This window comes from Pantherophis guttatus, chromosome 6 (assembly GCF_059756535.1).
Source record: "Pantherophis guttatus breed Tessera chromosome 6, ASM5975653v1, whole genome shotgun sequence".
NCBI classification, from domain to species: domain Eukaryota; kingdom Metazoa; phylum Chordata; class Lepidosauria; order Squamata; family Colubridae; genus Pantherophis; species Pantherophis guttatus.
This window is the reverse complement of record NC_142068.1, coordinates 81675568-81692360: the sequence shown is the minus strand read 5'-3', so window position 1 is coordinate 81692360 and position 16793 is coordinate 81675568. Positions and strand designations below refer to the sequence as shown.

The 16793-nt window shown below is 38.7% G+C and overlaps 1 protein-coding gene across 3 annotated transcripts in view; it reads right to left on the bottom strand.

The window, feature by feature from the left end:
- The window catches only part of CTNNA3 (catenin alpha 3), a 957874-nt gene that overhangs the window by 394659 nt on the left and 546422 nt on the right, over positions 1-16793 (bottom strand). The gene's annotated exons all lie outside the window — the stretch shown is intronic.

Here is a 16793-nt window from a genome sequence, read left to right as displayed (position 1 = left end):
TTTTATGCTCTTGTTTTGCCTTTCAATTCTTCTTTATGCTGGCAGGTGTAAACACTGTAGAATGTTGTACCTGAACAGGATATCTGTTGTACTGCCAGAGTGAGAAGTGTTGCATGCAAAGACTAGCGAAGAATTATGTTATATTCTGCCAGTATTGTATTGTACTTTCCTTAGGTTGAAAAACCTTTGTCTCAATAAAGACCGTCAACGTCTATTGAATAAAAATCCTTTCAGTTTGTTAAAAACTGTTAAGATAATTTGCTGAAAAGGGTAAAGAAAGAAATGGCAACAGTGAAGAGAATGTGGCAAATGTAATTATAGCTTCAAAACATCTGCAGTTTCACATTGGTAGCATCTTCTCTTATTGTTATAATCGGATTCAATATCGCATGCAAATCCATTCCCCTCTGTCACTAATGATACTATTAGAGACACAATCAAAAAGTAAAATGCTCAATTACTTGCATATGCAACATTTAGAACATACAAATCTAAAATGTATTGTGAGATCATTGACTCATTTAAAAATGTAACCACTGAAAATATTCTTTATTCTAATTGGAAAGTATCTGAAATATTATCAGTCAAATGCAATTAGTTGAATACAACCAAGCAAATACAAGTGCCATCAAGATTATTTAAATGGCAAGCAAAGATATCTGCATGTATTTTAAAGATAAAAAGAAACAAGTAAGTAAGGACATATCATCAAACATGGGGATGTGTAAAATATTTCAGATAGGGAATATTATAGAGAAATGCAAAATATTCTATTTTCCCCCTAAATATTCTTGGAATATCATAAACCACATCCTGTTCTGGAAGATTTCCTTTTAAAAACCTGCAAAAAATATACAAGAGTTTTATTTTAGCTCAGTTACAAACCTAAACTGATTCTCTGAAAGGAACACGCAGACATCCAAATGATTCTTCTAGTCAATTATTAGCATCTAAGAATATATAGCCATGATGGCGAACCTATGGCACGCGTGCCCAAAGTGGCATGCGAAGCCATGTCGCCCGGCACACACGGCCTTGCCTGTTTGTCTTCCAGGTTTCTGGCACGCGACAATCAGCTGTCCTTTGTGCGTGTGGCAGTGCTGAAAACCAATGTGCGCATGGGCACCAGCCAGCTGATTGTCAGATGCGCATGTGTGCCAGAACCTGGAAGTTCAGCTTTTACGGAGCATGATCGCTTCGCGTGTGCGGCAGTGCCAAAAACCATCCTGCACATGTGCGCCAGCTGGATGATCGTTGGGCACACATGCGTGCTAGAACCTAGAAGTTCGGCTTTTCCAGAGCGCGGCCCCGACAAGCATGCACACGAAGTTTCCGCACGACCTTTTCGGCACTCGGTGCCAAAAAGGTTCGCCATCACTGATATATAGCATGCATCTCATTCAATTGCTTTTCATAGAACCGGTACTTGGAATGTCAATATAGCAAAAGTGAGTAAACTTGAGTAAAATATTGTTGGGAGTTAGATCTATCATTTGCTGTCCTGTGAAGGCAAAGAATAACAAAAGTTATATAGAACCTTAAAGGCTGACCATTTTTATTATCACATACAATTTTCATTATTCCATTCACTTCTTCAAATGAAGGGAACAAATTTGTATAAAGAAGATTTTAGAAGTAAATATCAAGGCGGTGATAAGGATGTGAATAGGAGTCAGTGTAAATTGTTGGATCATACTGAGGAGCAGCAAATAGTAACAATTAGACAGTAGATGTAAATAAAGTAGCAGTATGTACAGTACATTGTCTTGGTCAGATATTTTTCCCTCATAAAGAAAAATGGGGCCCCAAATGCGATGCCTCTGTGCAAATGATACAGGACTGATCTCTCTCTCTCACACACACACATAAAATGGAAGAAGAATGGACTCAACAAAATTCTACAAATCAATATGCTGACAAAGAACAAGCTATTATCTCCCCAAAATTTAAAGAATGTATCATATACTGGAAAATCTACTGGTCCAAATAGGAAAGGAGGGATTACAGAGGGTGGTGAGGACAGCACAAAACATTGTGGGCTGTCCTGTGATAACCACTAGACGACATCGCTAGGGCTTGCTGCCTTAGAAGAGTGAGGAAAATCCTTAGGGACGACTCAAACCCTGGTCAGCAAGTCTTTATTCTCCTTCCTTCAGGAAGGAGATAGAGAAGCATAGACGGCCGCACAAATAAGCTGAAGAACAGTTTTTAGCTGTGGGCTGTCAGACTCCTGAATGGAAAATAACTCTACAACAACATAGTACGATTGACTTGCGGAGTCGGCACGATGTGCAATAAGTTCACTAGGTGTCATAGGACTGAGTGTTTGTTAGTAGGATTCACTGAGCTAGGGATTTTCTTTTTTCTTTTTTGTCTTTCACTGTGAGTTGTATTGTGTCGGGGGGGGGGTGCACGAAGGGAGGCTCAGCCAATCTCATTGTACACATGTTGTACTCTGACAATAAAGGTTTGAACTGAATTGGAAGTCTTTGAGAACAAAAAATATTGGGTGTTTTTTTTTTTAAGGGATAGGAGATTTGATGCCTTCAATGACTTTGACAAGCCACTGCCACTTAACAGTAAACAATGATGGACTGCATAAATACAGTGATTATGGCAGAGTAAGATGGCTTGATCTATTACACAAATTGGGAAGGTCAAAATTTTGTCGCTTTTATAACTTAAAAATTAGAAATCTCATTTATATGGAAATATCCTCTTAACTTGCCACAGACATTCCAAAACGTCATTATTGTATTATTTTTATGCTGCTGTTTTAGATATGCTAGAATTGCATTTGCAATTTTTTAATCTCATTTCTTTATAAAATAACCTTAGAATAGCTTAGAGAATGTTTTAAAATATGAGGCAAAGGAAAGAGCAATTCAAGCATCTGAAAACATGTTCTTATAATACAACAAAGATAAGTAATTAAGTGCCATATGCATAGTAAATCTTCTTCACCATTTTATGGTGTTACTTGAACAAGTCCTAGATTCCTGGGTCAAAATCAAATTTCCAAAAAATACTAGTCAGCGAAGCAATTATTTATCCTGGTTTGTGTTGTGGGGGGGTGGGGAAAAGGAGGAGGAGGAGGAGGAGGAAGAGGAGGAGGAGAAGGAGGAAGAGGAGGAGATTTTGATGATGATCAATAGCTACCTCTAGCTCTGAAGCTACAAGCTATAGTTCATCATTACTCATGTAGGTTACATGCTATTAAGAGTTCCTCTTTCCCACAGGAGTTTTCCACTGAAGCATTCAGAAAATGTCTCTGTACAAAATATAAGGCATAAGTAGATAAAAACAGGAAGAGATGTTCAATCAGGTCCTGAGCTAAGTAGAGTTTTATAACTCCAAACCAGCACTTTGAATGGGCCCAGAAACCAACTGGAAGTTACAGAGGCAATAATGGGGGCCTCTGTAATACACTCTTATACGTCGTACCATTTTCTTCTCTCCAATTGTCTTCAACACTTCAAAATTCTTGCTACACTGAGAAGATTCTCAAATTAAATCCTGCTGAAAGCAAATGAAATTTCCTTGAGTTCCATGAGTGCTGAGATGGTTTTTATTCTTATATATTTCATTGAAATGACCAAAGCAAGATGTGGATGAAGTATTCCGGATGTGGTCTTACTAAGGGTTTGTAAAGTGGTACTAATACTTCACATGATTTTGATTCTATGCCTCTGTTTATACAACCAAAGATTGCATTAGGTGTTTTTGGCTGCTGCTGCACTGCTGGTTCATGTTTAAGTTATCATCCACTAGGACTCCAGGTATCTATCTGTCTGTCTGTCTGTCTGTCTGTCTGTCTGTCTGTCTGTCTGTCATGAATTCATAATGATCTATGGCAGCTGTCACAATCTCTCTCTATCTCTCATTCATTCATTCATCTATCTATCTATCTATCTATCTATCTATCTATCTATCTATCTATCTATCTATCTATCTATCTATCTATCTATCTATCTATCTATCTACCTACCTACCTACCTACCTACCTACCTACCTACCTACCTACCTACCTACCTATCTATCTATCTATCTATCTATCTATCTATCTATCTATCTATCTATCTTGCACACATCCACACAAAGACACACATGCACATAAACAAGGCTATAAATATGCATTAACCCAATCACTTTATAAACTAAAATTGATTCCTCACCTCTGAATATCTTACAAACTAAAGTTTAGCACATTTATCTGGTACACAATTCTTGTCAGCCCATTCCAACCCTCGTCTATTTCCTTCTTTCCCATCACTGGCAAAAAAATATATATACACATCAACTTCAACTAGAGAAAAACAAAGTCAGTGACCTTTCTTGTCACATCTTGGATGGCACATACACTGAGTTGAAACAATAGTTTAAAAATAATTAGAAAAACAGCAATTAGCTTATTAGCAATGTTGGCTATAACATCAGGATATCAGGAAGAAAGAGAAATCGGAAGGGTCAAAGAGGTTATATGCGCAAAATAGTTTCTCCTCTAATTAATAACTGAGAAGTAAATGGAACCATTGCAACAAATTGTGGACGGGGAAAAAATAAATATAGATTTTGGAGTTTTCTACATATAGCATTTGGCTTTCCTATACTTTTCTGTTATCTGTCCAGTCAGTCAACTAGAGGTAAACTTTAAATTATTGTAGTTGCCATGTCAAGGACAGACTCAGTAATTGGAAACTCATTCTTGAAAGCAATTGGATTTTTTGTTACAAGTTGCTAGGTAGATTTTCCTATACTGAAACTATAAAAAGGCCTCACTTATACTCCAAGAAGGTGTAAATGAGTTATAAAGCCTGAATATTGCCTACAAACTAGTTAATTACATGGGTGCCAGGTAGTTTTCCAGCTCTTCTTTAAGTCATAGATGTAAACCAAAGGTTTACATAATTTAACAACCCGTTTATCCCAGCACCAAAAATGTGAGCACGTGTGTGCCTTCCGCATATGAGCGCGGCCTTCTGGGCATATGTTTTGCTCGCGCGCTTGCATGAATGCACACGGCTTAAAAAACACAGCTAAATAGGATGGCATAGCGCCGGGGCAGGGGGGCAGGGCCACCTACAGGTCACAACTACCGGTTCGTCCGAACCGATACGAACCGGCTGAATCCCACCACTGATGTAAATACTAAGATAAATACTAAAATAGGCTTTCAAAAACAGGAGGAAATGTAAAATTCTGTCCTGCATCCATGGCTAGTATGTTTTAGCTTTGTATTGAGTTCCTCCAGCAATGGTTCTAGCATGATTTTCTAGAGTGAGAAGGATATCAATTTTTGTCCAAATTTCTGCCACTGCTCATCAGACAAAGGGTGCACTCAACCCTCCTTGAATTATGACCACAATTGAGCCCAACGTTTCTGTTGCTAAGCAAGACAGTTATTACGTGAGATTTGCTCCATTTTACAATCTTTCTTTCCACAGTTGTTAAGTGAATCATTGCAGCTGTCAAGTTAGCAACATGGTTGTGTTAATCTGGCTCCCCCATTGGCATTGCTTATCAGAAGGTCACAAAAGGGGATCACATGACCTGGGGATATGGCAATCATCATAAATGGTTGCCAAGCATCTGAATTTTGATCACGTGACCATAGAGATGCTGCAATGGTCATAAGTGTAAAAAAACGGTCATAAATTCACTTTTTTTCCAGTGCCATTGTAACTTTAAATGGTCACTAAATGAACTGTTGTAAGTCGAGGACTACCTGTACTGGAAAATGAAAGATGTGTCTGGAGGTCTGACACCAACCAACGTTTGGGCTTTGCACGCTCTCAAGTCAGTTACAGGGATCCAAAGCTTTTTTATTCAATTGGTATGGAATGTAATATTCCTGCTCAACTATCTCTACATGTGATTTGGAAAAAGACCTTCTTCTTAAATTTATAGAGAATGTCTTTTTAGAACATGGAACATAGATTCTAGGGCTGGAAGGGACCTCAGAGGTTATCATAAATTACATGGGGCAGAGTTGCCTTGCTGTCAGGGTTCTGACCTAATTAAATCATGAGTTTCAAGCCAAGCTTCAAAAAAAATCCAGTTATTTATTAGGAGCAACATGTCGGCACGTACCCAAGTGAAGCCAGCTCTGCCCCATGTAATTTACGGCCCAATTATGACCCTGTTTTCCCCCTCCTCCCAGGGTGTGTCATAAATCACATTCTCCAATGGAGCACTTTCACGGGCTGTAGAGATCCCCTCTGGCTGTTCCAAATAACCTGGGATACAGCCTTGAGAAAGATATGTGTGGAATGTGCTTCTGGTTGTGGCTGCCATGCTGCTCCATCAGTTTTCCCCCTCCTGCCTATGGCAACTCGAGAGCAGGCCGGGGATGCTTTGCGAGATGATAATATTGAAGTCTGATTGTGATTTTCCTCCCCTCTCCTTTGTACCTCATTGAGTCAAAAATGAGCCACCCGATTCTCTTCCCAATACTATCCTTTTCACAAGGCTTAAGGAACATTTCTGCACATTTTGTTTGTGTAACAGTTTCTGATATTTGCCTCAAGGCCATCTCCACAACTCTGGGACTAAGTTCCAGTTATATAGCCAGGAGCTTTGTGGACAATACGCTGAGTGTAGATCAGTGGTGGGTTTCAAAAATTTTCGCTACGAGTTCGGTAGGTGTGGCTAGGTGGGGAAGGCATGTGATTGAGTGGGTGTAGCCAACTTGACATCACTCATCCCCACACCCACTCAATCACATGAGCCCCCCCAGCCATTCTCACAGGAAAAGGTAGGAAAATTTCCACCTATCTACCCCCACCCTCCCTTCGCCAGTCACCCCTGTTTCCCCTCCTTTAGCAGCCCTGGCCCTAGCCCTGCTTCCTCCCCCCTCACCACCTCTTTGTTCGGGCTGCTTATCTTCCACGGCAGCTGGTCAAGAGTCTGGAAGGCAAGCTGACCGGAGTTTTCGGTGGCCCCCAGCCAGCCGCTGCTGCTGGAAAGCAGCTGGCAAAGAAGCCGCAGGTCACCGAAAAGTACTAGAGGTCATGGAAAAAGCTGCTGCCGTCGCCGCCATGTTCTTCACGCATGCGCATCCCATTGGACTTGCAAGGCAATGGGATGCACGTACATAAAGAACATGGTGGTGATGAAGATGGTGGGCGTGGTGAGTGAGCAGCAACTGGGGGACCAGTTCAGGGGCGTGGGCAGACGGCCAATGCTACTGGTTCGGTGACCTTGGCCAAATTTCTGCCAACGGTTCGTGTGAACCGGTGCGAACCGGCTGAATACCACCTCTGATGTGGATCCAGATCCATGTGGCATCAAACATGATATCCACTTTTCTGAAGCCTGTCTGATGTATCTGATTCATCTTTGATTCTATATGAAGGATTGCCAAGAAGAAGAAAAAAATCTTAAACAAAATCTTGCTCATTCCTATTCAAAGTGTCTGCTGTCCTTTGTCATCACTCTGTGATCTAGGAAGCAAAAAAAAAAAAGCATCTATCCACACTGACTGAGTATATACTGTGTACTTTAAAAAAGGAATAATAGGTAACTTTAGGTTATATTTTATCTCATTTGGAGAGAAGGTAGCATCTAGGGAAAGGCTGAGTTAACAGTTAGGGGCATTCATTTGAAAACCTGGAGCTATTCCCAGGAAGAATTCCTCTGAGCATAGAAGGAACACTGCCAAGTTTGGTAAGTGTAAAATTTTGTCCTGTGCCAGATAAAACAAGAAGAATTTCACTAAATTGCAGTGGGATTATAACAATGCTGGTGACCCTGGTGTTTACATGATGCCAATGAAGCCTTTGTTTCACAAGTGGTGTTCTTTTCCTAGCTGATAAGGAGATCAGCCAGAAATATAGATGCTAAGATTAATGGTTGCTAATATACTGTATATGATAAAAGAGATCAAATCTCAACAATATAATAACTGACGTTCATGTATCTTCCTGGATTTGCTTAAGCGGTATTACAATTAACAGGAAAAAAAATAAATATCACTGTTTATGCCTTTTACAAAGCAAAGCAATAAACTGATAGAACTGTATAATATACTGATTATAGATTAACAGAGTTGGAAGGGACCTTGTAGGTCATCTAGTCCAACCCCCTGCCCAAGCAGGAGACCCTACACCATTTCTGACAAATGGCAGTCCAATCTCTTCTTGAAAGCCTCCAGTGATGAAGCTCCCACAACTTCCGAAGGCAACTTCTGTTCCATGGGTTGATTGTTCTCACTGTCAGAAACTTTCTCCTTATTTCCAGGTTGAATCTCTCCTTGGTCAGTTTCCATCCATTATTCTTTGTCTGGCCTTCAGGTGCTTTGGAATTATAGTTTGACTCCCTCCTCTCTGTGGCAGCCCCTCAAGTACTGGAAGACTGCTATCATGTCTCCCCTGGTCCTTCTCTTCACTAGATTAACCATGCCCAGTTCCTCTAACTGTTCATTGTATGTTTTAGTCTCCAGTCCCCTAATCATCCTGGTTGCTCTTCTCTGCACTTTTTCTAGAGTCTCAACATCTTTTTATATATTTTTTAATATTTATATTTATTATTAAATTAATATATGTATTAATTTATACTATAAATTAATGTTTCTCAGCCTTGGTTATTTTAAGATGGGTGGACTTCAACTTCCAGAATTCTCCAAGCTGGCTTCACACATGTTCAAGTTACCAAGGCTGAAAGACAGTTCTATAAATGATTCGCAGCCCTTGACATTTGGATATCCACCGAATCCTCCCACCTCATAGACATCCTGGCTGAGGAGATTTATATTTTCACATTGAAACCTTTAGCAGGTCATTGTTGATCACCAATCATCTAAATTAAATTTTAGTAATTATATGATCTCTAACTTCATATGACATAAGTGCATGTTATTGCTGCAGTCCATGATGAATATAATTGAGTTGGAATGTAGCTAGAGGTTTAGCATGCAAAGACCCCTTACTGTTTTTACTGTAACACACTTTTTTATTTTTTTATTTTCATTTTCCCCTTCTATAGTAAAGGTTTGTTGTTGTTGTTAGTTGCAAAGTTGTGTCCGATCCATCGCGACCCTATGGACAACGTTCCTCCAGGCCTTCCTGTCCTCTACCATCCTCTGGAGTCCATTTAAGCTCACGCCGACTGCTTCAGTGACTCCATCCAGCCACCTCATTCTCTGTCATCCCCTTCTTCTTTTCTTCTTCTTAGGCTCTTCTCCAGTGAGTCCTTCCTTCTCATTAGGTGGCCAAAGTATTTGAATTTCATCTTCAGGATCTGGCCTTCTAAAGAGCAATCAGGGTTGATATCCTCTAGGACTGGCCGGTGTGACCGCCTTGCAGTCCAAAGGACTTGTAGGAGTCTTCTCCAGCACCATAGTTCAAAGGCCTCAATTCTTTGGTGCTTAGCCTTTCTTATGGCCCAACCTTCTAGTAAAGGTTGTGATCAGGTAATCAAAATTCTGGCTTTTTTATGCACATTGGGGTTTTGGTTTTTTTTTACTTTTCTCTGCAAAAGCTCTTGCAAACAGACCTTTTTGAATGTTTTAAAAATGTAAAATTAAAACTATCACTAAAGCAAAAAAAAAAAAAAAAGTGACCCAAACTGTCCAAATATTTCGAAAGACAATAGCATAGAAATCACTAATGATCTTATGGCAGCTAGCACAATCTCTTTCTCGTCTACCTGCCTGCCTGCCTGCCTGCCTGCCTGCCTGCCTGCCTGCCTGCCTGCCTATCTATCTATCTATCTATCTATCTATCTATCTATCTATCTATCTATCTATCTATCTATCTATCATCTATCTATCAATCATCTATCTATCTATCTATCATCTATCTATCTATCTTTTATCTATCTATCTATCTATCTATCTATCTATCTATCTATCTATCTATCTATCATCTATCTATCTATCTATCATCTATCTATCATCTATCTATCATCTATAATCTATTCATACGGCTGCCCAATGCATAGTGCAACATCAGACAAAAATCGTATCAGGTCTGAGGCCATTCACTTATCTACCCAAAGAAATCCCCTATGGTAATAGCCTGATATAATGAGATGATTGTATGGTTCATTGATGTTCTGTTTGTAATAATTTTGATTATAAATATTGTTTATATGCAAGGTACTATTTCTCTTCAGCTGCAGTTCAGAATAAACAACAGCAATAAACTCTCATTTTCATTTTACGCCCCCTGATGTTGGATTCTTTGCAGTATTATCCACAAACAGAGTGATTCATCACCTCCCCAACATTCCCTTTCATGTGATGAAAAAAAGAGATCAAAACATCTTTCAGAAGTTTAATGAAATAATCACCCTATGGCTATCATCAGCACATTTCCACTTGGTTCACTATAGGCAGCTCTGGATTTCCTTTCTGATTCAGATCTCCAGCACTATAGTTAAGCCAATCCTGAAAATTTACAGAACTTCATATTTGGAAGATGCTTGGGTTCAAAGTGAGAAAGCATCCTTCCAAATGAAATATGAGGAACGAACGAAGAAAAACACTTCAGATGCCTATGTCAACTTGCAAAGTATCCCTGGCCTGCTCTCGAGTGCCATAGGCCAGGAGGGATGGGGAACTGGCGAAACTGCACAGCAGCCAAAGTCAGATGCACATTCCATGCTTATCTCTCTTAAGGCTGTATCCCAGGATTACCTGCAGCAGCCGGAAGGGAGTGACTTCTACAACCCGCGAAATTGCTCCATAGGTGAATGTGATTGATGACACACCCTGGGGGGAGGGGGAAAACAGGATCATAATTGGAATGTAAATTACATAGGGTCAGAGCTGGCTTCACTTGGGAACGTGCCGATATGAAGCTCGTAATAAATAATTGGATTTCTTTTGAAGCTTGGCTCAAGACTTGTGATTTAATTAGGGCATGCATCGGAACCCTTGCAGCCTATGTCTAGACATGGATTATCAACTTTATTAAATTTGCTTCATATTGCATAGATTCTATAAGATCTTATTTTGTCATGTTAATATAAACAAGAATGTTTTATAGATAGCAAAACTGATGATGTTTCTAGAGGGGATAAAAATAAGAAAATGTGATGAAGTTTTAGAGACATAAACTGTGTGGCCATATAGCAATATATTCGCATATTATTGCTCCTGAGGTTAAAAAAAAAAAGATTTAAGGTATAATAGACACTTCCCCTTATAAATAGTAGTTCTATTTTTCTTCTGAAGTTAGTTACCTAGAAATGAACTTACAAACTGAAAGGAGGATGTATTTCATTTAGGGCTTTCAAATGCAACAGTGCTGAGCTGAGAAAATGCTTTCACTATTTCTCAGAGCTAGAATACAATTGGCACAGTGGTGAAATCCAATTTTTTTTTACTACTAGTTCTGTGGGCATGGCTTGGGCATGGTGTGGCTTGGTGGGCGTGGCTTGTGGGTGTGGCAGGGGAAGGATACTGCAAAATCTCCATTCCCACCCCACTCCAGGGGAAGGATACTGCAAAATTTCCATTCCCACCCCACTCTGGGGCCAGTCAGAGGTAGTATTTGCCAGTTCTCTGAATTACTCAAAATTTCTGCTACCAATTCTCCAAACTGCTCAAAATTTCCGCTACTAGTTCTCTAGAACCTGACAGAACCTGCTGGATTTCACCCCTGAATTGGCAGTATTAAGAAAATCATATTCTACAACTTTAAAAAAGAAAAGAAAAAGAAAATCTTTATTTCTATCACTTTACAATAAGACACATAAGTAAACAAATAGTTCTCTGTGTGTATTATTTAATAAAATATGTGAGTGACAGTCACTTCAGAAAGTAGTATTTATTGTGAATTTATACTTTCTGATCATTTATTGCATTCAACTGATAAAACCGGATTCTACCATTCTGCAACCCGACTATTTTACAGTCCTGCCCTAAGGCACCTTTTCAGTAGTTTGTGCATTATTTATACAGAGAGGCTAGAAATAATTACAATGCAATTGTACAAATTCAGCACTGGGATCAGGGAGCAGAGTGAATTCAGGCAATAACTTACCTAACAAAATGTGGAGTGTGAAAACTTTGTTATAGACAGTATATAAAAGATCAAGTCGTTCCTGAATGTATCTAGAAGGCCAATTTAGTACAATGAAGATGGACCTTATAACTGAAGTTTTGATAGGCATTAGCAAAAGTTATTTAGAATTAAAAAAAAAAAAGCTAGAGAACAATGGTAAAAGCTTGGACTGTGACAGCTGTAGGAGACTGAAATTCTATTGCTGAAAGCTGCATAGATCAAGTGAAAGAAAAAGTGGCGCAAATTTCGGTCCATGGTTTTCAACTTGCATTTCCGATTCATAAACTAGAAAGTTTGATGGGGAGCAGCAGAGCCTGAGAAAAAACAGACTTAATTGCCTAATTATGATCACTTTCCTCCGCATGGGAAATAAATTGCATGTCATATAAAATTTGAGAAATGCGTCCCGTGTATGAACTGTGCACAATTTTGTAAAATGTGCTTTTGTTAAGATAACAATGAGAGGTTTAGAGATTTGAAAACTTGATTCATGTATATGCCAAGAAAATTTACAATCTCCTCAACGTCTCCTTTTAAATAGAAGACAAATGACTCCTATTGAAGGCCTGGGATAGCAATTAAAAACGATAGTCAGCTCAGTGCTTAAAGTGGCTGCTATCTCATTTTATCTAATATTAGGGCCAAGACTGAGTTATCTGGAGTTTAAATCAGCCTTAATGTATTGGATCATATACAGTCCATATTGTTTTGGAGAAACATTGACTTTAATCTGGTCCAGGTAAGTGATCTGAATTAAGAAATACATATCTGATTTCTTTTATCAGAGTTCAAACGTATTTTGAAAATGCAAATCACCTGCAAGTGTAGGAAGTTAAAACCCATTAAGGCCTGAGCCAGTCCATTCTATGTAACAAAGATCTACTTCTTTCAGACAGAGACATTTAATTGCCCTTTATTGCATCACCCAACAAGATTCAACCAAACTTAGCACACAGACAACCTACAAAGCTAGCCATGACCTCTGTCAGCAACCAATCAGGATACTCTTCCTGTGCCTCAGGAAGTTCAAAGCCAGAGAGGGTATAAAACCCAGGGACTCTCAGCATCTCTTCCCTTTTTTTCGCCCAAGATCTCCAAGGCATGTGATCCTCTTCATCAATAACCTCCATTATTCAGTGTCTTTCTCCCCACTTGGAACTGAACCCAGATGGACATTTCTTCCAACACAAGCTTCAGTAATAAAATTCAAGAAGCACAGTGAAAAAAGATAGGTCGAAATAATAATAGATACAGCAATCAGCTTTAGAACTGACAATGAAGATATTAAAGTCACTGATAGAGTTTGCTTTTAGGATCAACTATCAATAGTAAAGGAACCAGCAGTCAAGAAATGCATCACAGACTAATATTTGACAGAGTAGACATGAAGACCTTGGAAAATATATGCAGATGTTAGGTTATGTGTCTATACCTACAAAGAATTGTGCAGACAATGATTTTCCCCATGACATTCTATGGAAGCAAAATTGGACTTTGAAGAAGCAAGCGTGAAAGTTTAAGTTTACTATATTGTCATTGCACCTTGTACAACGAAATTAAATGCCATCTTCAGTGTACGTCATACATAAGAAAACTATAAAAGAAATAAAACAAAAACACACATCCTTCACATTCTACACAATTGAATTGAAAACTCCTGATACTGCATTAATATTGCACCATGCAGTAGAATTCAACATAGTTACTGCTCTGGGATAGAAGCTGTTTTTCAGCCTATTTGTCCTTGTTTTTATTGTCCTGTACCGTCTGCCAGATGGTAATAGTTCAAAAAAAAAAAAAGATGCCCAGGATGAGATGGATCTTTAAGAATGTTTTGAACTTTCTTAAGGCAGCAGGAGTTGTAAAGCTCTTCCAAGGAGGGGAGAGGGCAACCAGAGATCCTCTGGGCAATGATGTTAACCCTCTGGAGCGAAACAGTATTGACACTTCTGAACGTTGGTGCTGGAGAAGACTCCTGAGGCTACCATGGATAACCAAGAAAACAAACAAATGGATCATTGGGGGGAAAAAACAACAAACAAAACTTAAGGCACAATGACTCAAATTAAAACTCAAATTATCTTACTTTAAACACATCACACAAATTCCTAGATTCTGAAGAAGTCTACAATCTAGAGAAAGGTAGAAGGAAAGGGGAAAAAGAATGACCAACAGCAAGATGGATGGATTCAATTATAGTGGTGATGGATGCACCCATTGGAAGACATGAAAGACCAGGTAGGATCAGATCATCCTGAAGGAAATTTATTTATGTGGCTGCTAAGAGAAGCACTGACTTGATAGCACATAATCAGCCAATCAATTAGACATTTTCCTGCAGAAAGGCTACAGCCATTATATGTTAATACCATTTAAAATGTAGAAGACAACAATCAATTGCTTCCCCATCCCTCCCCAATGAGTGGGCATCAAGGGCAAATGACCGCAATACATGATAATATTATCACACAAAAGGCATGACTTATGCTCTTGTGTCAGACATCAGGACACAAGCACATCATGACAGAATTTCTGTGATGACACCATCATGAACTTGTCACTTTGATGTCACTGCTGTGTCACCATCTCTCAGAAAAAAAGGGGGGGGAAATTAACCAGCTTTACCGACGGCTAAGCATCAGATACATTTGTGTTTTTGCAGCTCTTCTAGGAAAAACACTGAAGGATTTCTGAATGTATTTTCCAAAGCTTACAAAAATAATAATGCTGCAAATAATATCATACATAGAGGCACAGCTCAACCAATGTTGCACCATTTTTTATGATGAATGTGCTAATTTAGATTGTTTATATTACAATGTAGTACAAGTAGAATATTTTTGGCTCCATACACTTCTGTATATGTTTGGAAAATAAAGCGTACATGGAACTTGCTCACCACAATACTGTATATTTAGCTGTTCCTTGTTTACCACTGCAGTATAAAACTAAAATAAAAGTTGCATTAAAATGTGAATGGCAGGCTTTTCACTTTCACTTTTATCCCAAGGCTTCTGCTTCTTCTCCTGTCAAATATTGGGGGCAGCATCATTCATTTTTTCTCGGAGAGACAATGTGCAAGCATATTTATTCTGTAAGGCTTATTTACTTATTTTATTTTTATTGTTTACTTAAGGTATATGTAGACATGTATTCTTGAAATAATCCATTTTAAGGAAGAAAAAAATGGAAACTGAAACATTATAAACAGTATAGGAGCCGCGGTGGTGCAGTGGTTAGAATGCAGTACTGCAGGCTACTTCTGCTGATCACCGGCTCCCAGCAGTTTGGCAGTTCGAATCTCATCAGGCTCAAGGTTGACTCAGCCTTCCATCCAGAGGTGGTATTCAGCCAGTTCGGACCGATTTGCCCAAACCAGTAGCGGAAATCGCACACACTCACATTTGCGAACCAGTAGGGAAAGTAAATGAATACCACCCCTGCTTCCATCCTTCCAAGGTCAGTAAAATGAGGACCCAGATTGTTGGGGGCAATATGCTGACTCTGTGAACTGCTTAGAGAGGGCTGTAAAAGCACTGTGAAGTGGTATATAAGTCTAAATGCTATTGCTATTATTTATTTGATAAAGATTATCAAAGTATTTGGCTTCCATAATAAGGCTGATTTTTTTTTAAAAAAAAATGTAATTGGGATATTCAGAATAAACAAAAGAAAGTCATTTCTCATATAACGATTTTTCTAATTATTTAGGAACCGATGGCCACCAAATAGGCATCCTAAGTTAAGTGAGCAAATCAGTGGTTAATAAATTGATTAACATTGTGCTAGTTCACAACCAGAATTTCATGTCATTTATTTCCAGTTGTTGGAGAGATCTATTTTTTTCAAGCCCTCTGAGGAACTTTCCAGAAACATCTTCCTCTCTTGGTTAAATCTTTTCAAAGATTTCATAACTCTGAGGAGAATTCTGGTCCTATTACACATAGTATGTGTAAGTTCATTTAAATCTATTGATAACCTGAGATGAATTTTGTAAATGATGTTCTGCTGTCACCTTTATTTTAATAAATCCAGAATATTTTTTTCACTTATGGGGACATTCATACTTTTTGCTCAAAAAAATCCATTTCCCTCCCGAAAGTTTAATCAGAGCTGTTTCCATGTCCATTTATTTGAGGAATGCTACAAGATTGTTTTTTTGTTTTTTCCAAATCACAAAAAGGGCAGTTCTTGAGATGTGAACAGTCAGGAAATCAATAGACATTTCTCTCTTATCTCTGCGGGTAACAGTAAAGCTAGCAACCAGTCACAGCGATGAATTCAGTAAGGAATTGTACCTTCATAGCAAGGAATTACAACAAATGTGAGACGACTAAGAACCCATTCACTGGAAGAATAGTGTGTAATCCTTTTAGCTTCACTTACGTCAAGGAGTATTTTCTCTTCCCTCCAATGGTAAGATGAAACCAAACATAAGAAAACAGATGTACAATAACAAATTGAGCTGCATTCCTGAAAAGGCAATATTGGTCTAAAAGAAACCCATCTATGATTTGCGATACCGCCTGTCTTGGCAGTTCTTCAACACTGTCAAACTATTTACTAAGTCTGCATTACTATTAATCTTCTCATCGTTCCCACCACCCATCTCCTTCCACTTATGACTGTTGCTTAGTTGCTTGTATCCTTACAATTTATATTGATATTGTTTCCGGATTGCTTATTTGTACCCTATGACTATCGTTAAGTGTTGTACCTTATGATTCTTGATCATTATATATCTTTTCTTTTATGTACACTGAGAGCGTATGCACCAAGACTAAT